Source organism: Sinocyclocheilus anshuiensis, unplaced genomic scaffold, assembly GCF_001515605.1.
Source record: "Sinocyclocheilus anshuiensis isolate Anshui unplaced genomic scaffold, SAMN03320099.WGS_v1.1 scaffold1143, whole genome shotgun sequence".
NCBI lineage: Eukaryota > Metazoa > Chordata > Actinopteri > Cypriniformes > Cyprinidae > Sinocyclocheilus > Sinocyclocheilus anshuiensis.
This window is the reverse complement of record NW_015546123.1, coordinates 1,357,966-1,370,308: the sequence shown is the minus strand read 5'-3', so window position 1 is coordinate 1,370,308 and position 12,343 is coordinate 1,357,966. Positions and strand designations below refer to the sequence as shown.

The following is a 12,343-nucleotide window of genomic DNA, read 5'->3' as shown; positions in this document are numbered from 1 at the left end:
TTAATATTGTAATACTTATTTTAATATATAATATTTATTTGTTATTGTAATAATTATCGACTTATCAGTATCAGCCAGAATTTTAATAATGGTGCATCCCTATTTATAAAGTTTTAAGCCTATCATGTTCAAACCTATGACTTTGGTAACAGCTAGCGTCAGTTTAGCAAAATCAAGCCCTGTGCATAAAACACGTCATTTCACGATCAGGTCTAAATATGCACACTGTCTCTGATACACAAAAGCCTAGACTCTTTCAGAAAGCTTTGACCCTAGATGTTTTAGGTCTGAACAGCTGATAATGCCTCCAAAATGGCAGACACATAAAGTCCAGCTGTCAGAGTTGAAGCTGGCCAGTGCTAAAATGGCAGTTCCTTTAGGACCATAAAATCCCATTGTTATTCATCCTGAGGTGTCGGGGTGTGTGTAAACAGAGTTTTGTCTGGGCAGACAGGGTCATGGATAAACTATGTGGTATGGACACTGACCTGGAAACCCTAAGCATCTACCATTAAACATGGGCTGTAATGAGATGAGACAGACCTAATCCTGGGCCTTGCTCACACAGGACTTAAGTGGAGATGTGAATGGACTTTAATGTGGTATTGCATGTTCATTAAATGCAGAGATAAGCATGTGTTTATAGCAAGGGGGCATGTTTAGTGAGATGCCATGAGCGATTGTTGACCACCGTCGCATTAAAAAGGTATATAGAGTGTTGTCTCAATAGCACATTGGCATTATAATTGAGCTGTGTGTGTATTTCTGTCTGTTCCAGTGTAACACCATTACTGCTGTTCCTCTCTTATGAGTGTGCAGGCGATTGTGAGCAGCTGCTCTGTCTGCAGTAGAGCAGATTACTCTAATGCCCCATAATCACAGTTACATAACCCACACACTCACCCTTTGTTTTGATTTCAGATTCTCTTCATCAACTCACACACATCTGTGCTTTCAATGCAGCATTGTAGTGAAAGTAAGGTTGAGTTTAGCTTTCATCGGCCATAGGTAACAATGAAGATACCTGCCATATGCCACACACATGCCATATTGTGCATGTTCCAGTAAATACAGCTTGCGTGTACAGTAGAATGTGATTTTCTACTGAAAGTAAAATGCCATGTTTGTGGATCATCATTGTGGTTTATAATTGCACTTCATTTCATATCCTCAGGTGCATTGGATAGCAAATTTTCCATATCAAAGTTTCCAACAAATGATCTCCACTGACAACAGATTTGAATTAGCATCATACTGTTTTAAAATGGAACGGAGGATATCTTATAAAAATAAGTGTGTTGTAAAACAGTGTGTACTTTCAGGGGGCTAATGAAGCTTTGCGTGACCAGCAAGGATGTGATTTAGGGCGCCTCTTTAAATTAGAAGAATACAAGGTGATCAAATTGATCAAGACTCATGTGATGTATTGTGCAGTCTGCTTCATCACAGCATTTTAATTTAATTTCTGTAGTGACACCAAATAGAGTTTAAAAAATAATGACTGCTTTCAAACAAATTCTCACTCATCCACCATTGGTTAGCCAAATAGATAACCCTCACCATTAGTACTTTACTTTACTTTACTTTAAATTTTTTAGTTAAATCATATTTGGTATCCCTTTTGTTATAGTTTGTTTAAAACCTGATGAACATGATAGAGAATTGCTTATATAATTAGAGTATAACTTTCTTTTTTTTTCTTTTCTTTTCTTTTTTTCTTAACTGAATTCTAAACCTTCTGTTTATTTCCAGGTTTGAATTAGATTTATATCTCACATTTTCAATATGGTCTCAGACGTTTTGGAAACCACTCTATATATACTGTATATTGTGTACAGTACATCTATATAACAGCACATAATACAGTATGTTGATACCTTAAACATTTACAAGAAATGTCTCATGTTTCCTGAAACATGTTGTAATGTTTGAAACATATATGTTCTAGTGTGACAGCACAGAATATTTCCCCAGACTGTGAGGCCCTTCACATCCTGTCAGGCTGACACAAAAAGGGTTTCAAAGTGAGCCGTTACCCATATACCATGGGCACACCTGTCACGCTGGCAGTTAAGTTTCAAAATGAGTACAATTCCAGGAATCCCACCATGTTAGCGCCAAAGGAAGCTCCCATGGATAAGATGAAGACCTCCCTCCCCCTTTCATGTACCTAGGAGCAAAGGAGAAGGCACTTAAAAAAAAACTTAGTTTTAGTTACATCCGAACATACAGTAATTCATGCATCTGCAATCAATAAGGTTAGGCTTTGACAGTATCCTTAAAAGTGGGCTGATTAGAAAGGAAACAGGTGATGACTGCTCAGTGCTTGTTTATTGCAGATTCCGAAATAGTTCAGTAAAAAAAATGTTTGTTATTCATCAAGGTTTGCTCTGCTGAGCATTTGGTTCCCAAAGGCAGCTTAAAATGGGGCAAGACCAAGATTTAGTGTGTGACTTTTAATAATGGGAGATGTAGTACACTTGTATCTGTTTAATCAGAAAGTTGAAATGACAGACAAAATTATAAGAAAAGTCTAGAAAAATGTAATTATAGTACTAAACCACAGCAGGTCCATTTCTCGGGATTAAACTTGTCTTAAATGAACACTCATATTAAGTCTTACATATCTAAATCAATCCAAAGCAGTTGTTCTTACAAAATATGTAACCATACCTACAATGTACTAGGTTGTACTTGATACATTTCAGTGAAATTTAGTGAACTTGGGAACCTTTATCTCTTTATTGTACTTGCGGCACTTTAAAGTTCAATTCATTGCTCCTCTTTGAAGATATGGCATATTTGACAATGCAGTATGTGATTTCACAATTTATGGATTACAGAGTTTACACAGCGTCTGCTTTTCTCAGACTAGTTAAAAGACTGTTGACTCACTAACAGAAGTGACAGTTCAGTTTTAGGTTACTTAATTAGTTAAGAGATAAAAGCTCAGTTTTACGTAAAAGTGAAAAGCAAATTTTATATGCTGTTATGCAATCGATTGTATAAGCATGTATATTTTTTTGTAAATGGTTTTCTATGGAAATAACACCTTAATTTTTCTGTTGATTGATCCTAAATGATAATTCGACAAACATAATAAATGGTTTGATGCAGAGCATGCATTCAAATTATTAGTGTTGCATTATACTTACATTACTGAAACTGAGAAAAATTGTCAGAATGATTTTCCATGATTTTGGAATAACTGTATTTAGCCTATAGAGCTTGACGTATTATCCCTTTGAATTAGTGTTCAGGAAATCTAGAATAAAAGACTGAGTCACTGGCATCAGATCAAATCAGTGCAATAGGATTAGATTAGAGTACAGATTTTCATGTGAAGCACACACACATTGCTCTTTTCTTTCATTGTATTAATTTCAGTAAACATAAGGAAATCATGATACCTCAAATGGGCCAATATGATTTGTTTCTGTGAAAGGCGGCTCCTCTTTCAAAAGCTGTGCTGATATCAGATGTCTTCTAAAGCAAGTTCGATAGCACAATAAAAGCTCATAACTATTCAACAAATCTGTAATTGAGAAGCAAAGGATGAAGGGAGATGTGTGTGGTGTAGAGTTACAGCTGAAAAGGTGCATGGCAAATTTTTCAGTTCCTGATTTGAAGCATAATGTTCATGGAGAGCGACAGGGACTGTATGGGACCCTGAGAACATTATGAACATATGTACGAATATATAGCATATTTCTCTCAAGAACCTACATTTACTGTGCATTTTCAAATATACATTCATCTCATATCTGCTTCATTTAAAACACAGGCCAGTGAGTCAGCAAAACCTTCTGCTTATCTTCTGTCTGTACAGTCCTCCTGATGCACCCTGGGCTTTAGTGCTCTGCTGAAGGACATAATCTCTTTCACTCTGCACTCTGCCCATCTATTTGTGTGCAAATTAGGAAAAGAAAGGAAAAACATGTGAGCAAATCATATTAAATGTAATTAGGCCATTTGTTGACATAAGGACTGGCCACATGGCAAAGCATTGCTCAAAAGGAAACTATTGTTTGCCTAGTTTCTCCAATTTAAATCACTCACATGCATAAAAGGAAGTCTTTGTTTCTGACAGAAAAATATTTGATTTGACTCAACGCAACACATTTTACAGCATAATTTTTCAGTGTTTCCTTCAAGGAAACAAATTAAGTGTGTGTGTGTGTGTGTGTGTGTGTGTGTGTGTGTGTTCTCCCAAACTGATTCGTTCAAAAACACAGATTCAGTCTTTATGAGTGAGTCATTGCATCATTCAATCTACTAATTCATTTAGAAACAAAACTTACTCAGAGATGCAACGTGTCACTCAGTTGAGTCACTGAATCATTTACTCAACTGATTTGCTTAGAAACAATGATTCACTCAGTGACTGTTGTGGCTTTGTTTGGAAATATTTTTACTAGCGGAGGAAAAATAGACAAAGTAACTGGCTGTATTCTTTCTTATGTATGTTGCCCAATATTAAATTGTTTATTGAACTGTTGTATAAAACAACATCAAAATGGTGTTTGTACTGTTATTACATTTAACATTAATTACTGTTGTACTGAGAATGGATAACAAGATAGAGGTAAAACAGATTATAGGTGGACAGAATGACTTATTTATTCTGATCTAAGCACATATGGAAAGTGCTTTGCAATCATAATCTCATGCTATGTGATAAAAAATGTTCATCGATATTTTAGCAGGATTTCAATTTTACTGCATCAGTCCACCACCCCCTTCTTACAGATAAATGGGAAGAAAATCCCAGTCTAGCTCAGTTAAAATGTGAAATCATTAGGGATGATTGATGACTACTGATCATGAAAGAGACTTGATATGAGGATGACAGAACTGTGAGTAGTGTAACCACATATAATCATGAAAGAAAGTGTGATGGTGGATCTCAGTAATGCTCCATTATGAATCAACTGAATCGCTTAAGTGGAACTGAACTCAAGTGCAGATGTTTGCACTAGAACGTTCATCCACATATGAATAAGAAGGCTCTATTGTGAAAGAGTAAGTCCAGCATGTTCCCAGGGTTCCTGACATCTCCCGGGACGGCGGGCACAGGTCCAGCATTGTGCACTATTTGTCATGCAATGACAGAATGAGAGTTTGATGTTATGGTAACCCCATAAAAGGCCTCTGTTGTGTTTGAACTCACCTCACACAGAGGTGAAGAATGACCCCCACTCGGCCTCTAACACATCCTGGGAAGTGAAGGCATGCTAGCTTTGAGAGTTGAAATTCACGTGCCCACATGGCTCTATTTTCATTTCCAGTCATCTGGATAAAGACTGAAAGAGGAAAAAACAGAGCCACAGGTCTCACTGAGCATCTGACTACCTCTTTATCTATGAATGCAGCCTTCTCAGACCCTCCCCACATAATACTACCTTTGTTGACAAAGCCGTCTGCGTAGTTCCTTACTTGCGCAACCGTAACTTCAACTGTCTCAGACTACAACTGACTCCAGAAGGAGTGTGTGTCTGTTTATATATCAACAGGCAAGTGTTGTTTATTTACCCTTGTGTTAAATCGGCAGCCCACTGGAGTCATAGATCATGACCGTGGGAGATCCCTGAGGACTCACTGTGGTACCTTCAAGCTGTGCAAAAACTTTCCACCTAAGCACATCTGATTTATGGCTCATATACTCAGAAAGCAGGCCTCTATACTGCTGTGCAAAGGCAAAGTGCTCTAACTACATATTTAGTCTGTGAAATCGAGTTTCTCAACAGACTATTGTCTGTTTTGTGAAATTGTATTAGTTTTAGTGTTGCCAAATTAACTGTTTTGTCATTGTAAAGCTCTGCTATATTTCTGAGGAAGAAACACTTCTGTAGAAAAGCCCATAATGAATGACTTAATCTCAAAATCATGATCTGAAATTTATCAGCCAAGTTAATTAATCAAAGACTCAGGTTAATGTTTAAAGACAATTTGGGATGGACATGAATTGGAATTGGGCTGGTTTGAGTGCTAAGAAAACTATGAGCTTAATCATTGCTATAACATTCCAATAATAATGAGTCATACAGACAGATCACTGATAATGTTGATAAAATAACATCAAGAATCCAGGCCGTCTGACTCTGGTGTCTGCCTTAATATGAGATGAACGGCAGGTGTGAGTAACCCACATTTTATTTCGCTCCTGTTTTGTACAAAATATAAACAGTTTGAGTATGGTGGTTTACATCTTAATGGGATAGATTACCCAAAAATATCAGTTCTGTCATCATTTACTCACCCTCATGCTTGTTTTAAACCTGTATGACTTTCTTTGTTCCACTGAACACAGGGATAACTGAATGAAAAGGAGCATCAGGTTTGGAACAACGTGAGGGTGCGTAAATGGTTGCACATTTTTTATTTCCGGGTCAACTGTCCTATTTTCAGCAGTCATTTCAGTCTGTTGAATTTTTGTAGGTGGAGACCAGACAGTGAGACAGAACTGTTTGCCCCTCTGTGGGTTCAGAGACAGCAAGAGTTGAGCCAGAGTGCAGGGTCATGGAGCAAGGCCAGCCACTGACAACAATGACAACTTCCAGGATTGAGCTGTAATCGCTAGTCTCCAAATATCCTTTGCACTTTGCCCCCATCTTTGTGTGGGCAAATAAAGGAAAGAAAGAGAAAAATACCAGAGGAAATCATATTAGAGGTAATGAGGCTGTTTGTTGACATAAGGGCTGTCCACATGGCAGAGCGTTGCTCAGAGGGGAACTATTGTTTGCCTAGTTATTCAAAGTTAAATCATTCATAGCAGACTTATATATAGACAAAATATATTTGATTCGCCAGACACAAAATTTTTTATAACACCATATCTCGGCACCTTTTACAAGAAATTGACTGAATTATGTAAAATCAGTTTTTCCTTAAAAAAAAAGAAATATTACAGAATGTGAAAAGTTTTCTTTTTTAATATATTTTAAAATATACTGTCGCGTGATCCTTCAGAAGTCCTTCTAATATGCTTTATCATCAATGTTATGTTATATGGTATTAACCTATTATCACCAATGTTAAAAGTTGTGCTGCTTAATATTTTTGTGGGCACCATGATACATTTTTTCAGGATTATTTGATGAATAGAAAGTTCGAAAGTACAGCAATATTGTGAAATAGATTTTTTTGTGATGGTATAAATGTCTTTACCGTCTCTTTTTATCAATTTAATGCATACTTGCTTAAAAATTTAAACACCACAAACTTTTGAATTGTATTGTATGCAATTCAATATATGTAATTTATTTTTTAGTAATATGCATAACAGAACTTACTATTAAATACTTTTTACTATTAACTAAATTGCCATTTTATTGAAAAAATAAGAAGATGGAAGCAAATCAGGTTAGATGGACAGATGAGATAAAGATAAATGGCTCTCATTTATTTTGATCTAAGCACCAAAAAAAGTGCTGCGCAACCATAAACTCAGCATCAGTTTTATCCCAGCATCAGTTTTATCCCATCCCCTTCTTACAGACAAATGACTAGAGAATTTTAGACTAGGTCAGTTAATGTGAAATCATTGGAGATGATTGATCATTATTGATCATGACAGACTTGATATAGAATGAGAGATCCAGTGATTTTACCTCATCTTCTCTCACAAGGGCAGAGTTTGTCCTCTAGCCTCTGTGTAAGTCGTGATTAACTTTGTCTCTCTGAGAATCCATATTCACAAAGACCAAGTCTTGTAGTGTATCAAATGAGCAAACAGAGTACATATACATTCACATTGTGTGTTACGCTTTACCTATAGATGGTGTTTAAGCTAGTGCTGTTGCTCCACCTGCAGGCCTCACACATAAACTCTAACCCCAGAGAACTTTGACACACCTATAGACATTATCAAATACCCTTGAGATTGAAAACCAAAAAGCCACATAATGGCAGAAATTGAATTAATTTGTGTGCCAAAATCAGTTTCTTCCATGCTATATGTTTATTATAATCTCTAATTAAGTTTTAACCAGTCATGATCATGATCAGACTATAGAGAAAGTATCCACACCACAATATTCATGAAGAGTCACATAATGATTTATGTAAGTTTACACCTAAAGAGACATTAAGGTGAAAATAGCACAATACATGGGCCTAACCCTTAGATTAATCTACACACAGAATTCATGAGCTAGAGCTGCTAGAGAAGAGAATCTGCCTGTTGGTAATTGACGACAGAGGCATAAGGGTGAGTCAGACACAGGCCAGTGTTTTGACAAGTGGATTAGGGAGGTACACTACCTAATTACAGTAATATGATTACACAACGACAGCTGGAGCACTGCCACCATCCTGCAGCCCGATCCCACCCACAGTGCAGTTCAGAGCACCTTAAACACCATCAGATCTCTGAACAACACCCTTAAAGGGTCAGTTCACCCAAAAATTCTGATTTTGATTCTGCTTTCAGGTGCTGATTTCCGAGTACATGGAGAACAAGCGCTGATTAAAACTGTTTATATACTGTAAAAAAAAAATTTTTTTTTAATTGTAAATAAAACAGATTAAAATGTTAGTTGCCATTTCTTTATAATTACTTGTGAAATTTTCTTGCAGTTTCTGACTGAAAATTGTGTCACTTTTTCCAGTGTTTCCAGTGTACTCTCATCCCTGCTTTTTGCAAAATATTCCTGATTTTTACCCCTAAATCAGTGTGTAAACTGCAGAAAAACTTCATCTACGTGATCACAACCATAAGTGGTAAGGAAAATGTGAAAGGATGCTTAATTTTTGTCTCTTTTCTTGTATGGTCTTTTTTTTCTTGCTGCTGAAAAATGTCTTTGAGTAGACCTTAGAGACAAAGAGCGGACGTCCCATCAGCAAGCCCTCCTTGTAAGTGGTCTTTTCATGCTGAGGGTCCTTCCGTTAACATTGACAGCATCTGCTGTGCTCGTGGCTTAACAATTAATTAAAACAGATGGACCTGTTGCATCAGATGGCACATTAGTGTGACATTGAGTCCAATATCAGATCTGTAGACTGTAGACAGGTCTGAGAAGATTCTTATGGTCTTCCTCCTCTATTATCATCATCTGTATGTTGGGTCACCATATGGATTTACAGTGTCTCACAAGTTACTGCTGCCATCTGCAGATTCAAGGCTGCACTTATTCATGTCATCGGTTCTCCAATGAAAATCAGTACAAACACACATACACACTACAGGGAAAAAATAGATGTCAGAATGTGAGCTATAGCTGTGGGGTCACAGCAGAGATAAGTCCAAAAACATGCTTCCCATAACAGGATGTAGGAGTGTGCTAAAATACACCAAATCCAGCAGTGCTGGTGCTCTCCAATCTGACTGACTCACAGTTCAAACATTGCAATGGCATTAGTTTCCAGCATCATTTTTCCATTTCAGTCCCAACATTATTTCACTAATTCACTTTTACATCTAGTGAGATTCAGAATGAATCTCAGAGGAGGGCAAACATTCCAGTCACAAATTCTTCCAGCCATTTAAGGTCAGAAACCTTCCTCATGTGAGGGAGTGCACTTGATATAAATGCTGTATTTTTGTATAAATGTTTCTGGATCTCTGATAAAAGAAAGGCAGGCAATGTCTCCAAATACTGGAAATGTCTCAATGGGGGAAAATACTATTGTTATTATTACAAATTTCATTAAAAGTAATTTATTATTGCTAATTGTTATTCTTTTTTAAATTAAAGCATTATTTTTATTCTATTAAATGTATAATAATAATAAAATATTTAAAAATTAAAAAATAAATATATTTTTAACAGTTAAAAATAATGTTTTAATTTAAAAAATAATTTATTTAGTTTTATATTACTGTACATATACTTGATTAATTTTTAATATAACAGTTCATATACACTTCTCATATTAATAAAGCTAGTGCCCGCAAGCTATTTTCATTATTGCCATATTGTCATTTAAAGTCTGATTCAGCTTTTCGGTTACTGGAATAATTTAAACGTATAAACAACACTATTGTGTGCTGTCAGTCAAGGGTGGCACTTGCCTCTTCAATAAGTGAGCAAACCTGGGTGAAGTACAAGGTCCAGAATTTGGCAAAATCCTATGAATATGCATTTATCATCAAAATGATCATATTATGTAACCACAAACTAGCATTTACGTACTTTTTTGTCTATTTGTGCTTGTTTTTAGTAACCTTGTGAAGTCAGAATCTAGGCAGCAGTGGGAAATCTAATGAACATATGGTGTTTGGTCTACATTACAGCGGCCATACGGTGAGGTAGTGCTCTGGAATTATGGGTCATACACGCAGAGATATTGGTAGGAAGTCATCAGAAGTTGCTCTTCCTCACAGAGCACCGAGAGGAAAGAGTGAATAGACAAGAATATGGCCCCACACCAGCCTCCTGGGAAAAGTGTCCGAGCTCATCAGGAAAGCCATTAAAAAAACAGTGTGCTTCTGACTAAGGACAGCGGGGGCAACAATCACTCCGTAGTAGGGAAAGTATGCGCTCGCTGATGATACACGCTGAGCAGCCAAACAAACAGGAGGAAATGTGCGAGCCGATGAGTGAGGAAAAAACATGGCGGCGGTCAGGATGGTAATACAAACTTAGAGGGGTGTCCCGCGCAGATGGTGCACGTTCCCAGAAGGGAGGAGATCAAATACTCTGCAGAGTGTCGGAGCAGGGAATGTATTACTCATACTTCTGTAGAACAAACTCCCACTTCCTGGGCAGGTTGATGTGGGAATCTCATTCCCCTGACTAATCCAGCAAATGGACAGCCTGGAATTTCTGAACATTCTGGTTTTGGTTTCTGGGGGAAAGTGGAAGAGATGCTAACTCGTAACAGGGCTAACTTTCAACCACATGTTTATTTCTGGCTCTGAAAAAAAAAACGAGAATATAGCCTTGAATGAATGTTATACAATGACATGCTGGAATAGACACTGTCAGGAACTATGAATAATCCTGAACTCTTGTTAGGTAAAAGGATGTGGGTTTAGAACTAATTATTTTATACGTAGTAAAGTGGTGAGAGTACATGGTGATTTCAATGGCCTGTGTCAATGGAGCCCTTCCTTTAAGAGCTGTCAGCCATTCACAGTCTTTTTGGTTAAAATAGCTTTATTCAGTTCAAAAGAGTCATGTTAATAAAAAAATCACAGTAAATTGTTATTAAAAAAGCAACACATTATTTGTGGTCCTGCCTGGGCACTCAGTCAACTGTAGAAAACATGGGAAGGGAACGAACGAAGCTCATCTTTGTTGGACGGCCACACAACAAAGAATCGTCTTTGACATCTAAAGGCCACACATGACTTTAAGTCTAACAGAATAAGCAAAAAAACAAAAACAAAACTACAACAGTAAAAACAGACTGATAACAGTAGCTGCCACATGACACATGGCTAGTCTCATTGTATTACTAAAACTGCTGAAGCGTCTCGTCCAATGTATTCAAGAAGTAATACTTTTGGCAGACACAGTTAAGCTTGTAACATGTTTTTGATTTGCTTGGAGGTAGTCTCATCATTCAAATGTTTTGTTGTGTACCTGTGAGTCGAGAGAACATTAAAAATCCACTGAAAACATACCACAACAAGTCATATGGATTTGCATCAAAATTTACTACAACAAGTAATGTTGTAAGGTATAAGCTATACTGTAAGAGTTTTGTAAGAGTCCAGTAAAGCTCACAGACCTAAGGGCATTGAGAAGCCCCTCCACACTGTTGGGCGGCTGATATCGCAGAACCTTAATGCATCCTTTCATCTGTATCATACAAAGACAGACAATAACATTTTGTATTTGTATTTTGAATAAGGTTTTGTATTTGTATATACAGTAATTTGCTTTTAATTTGGGTGATCTATAGTATTTAGCACATTAATTTTGTATAATCAAAAAACAATACTTATTTAAATTAGAAATTACTGATATAAATGCTTATTTGGTGATCAAATGCATTCATTTTTAATATGCTTTTACCATAATGTTAAATTGACAGCCCTAATTAACTTTACAAATATAAAATCTGTTAAAAAATATTTAATCACTTAATCAGTGACAGTAACCATGTATTTGTATTTTTAGTCAGGCTTTGTATTTGCATATAGTTTGCTTTTAATTAGGTACATTTGCACAGTAAGTATAATTTAGTAACTATTAAAAAAATTTGAATTTATTTTAAGACCCATATTGAGAGCCCTAATTATTTACAAATATAAAATCTATTTAAACATTTTGATTAAATCAATTAATCCGCATATTAATGAAATTAAATTAAATGAGTACATTTGAATAAAATAACTTTTACTAAAAGGATCAGAAAGCAGAATAAGGCATACATCGATTTTGGAGGATTTAAC

General features: G+C 36.3%; 1 long non-coding RNA gene across 1 annotated transcript; it reads right to left on the bottom strand.

Moving 5' to 3' along the window:
* Positions 1 to 11,081: 11,081 nt before the first annotated feature.
* Positions 11,082 to 12,340, bottom strand: LOC107701023 (uncharacterized). The gene is made up of 3 exons (XR_001635603.1): positions 12,323 to 12,340; positions 11,677 to 11,747; positions 11,082 to 11,528 (listed from the first exon to the last, which is right to left on the bottom strand). It is a non-coding gene; the product is annotated as an uncharacterized LOC107701023 (long non-coding RNA).
* Between the last annotated feature and the right edge of the window lie 3 nt (positions 12,341 to 12,343).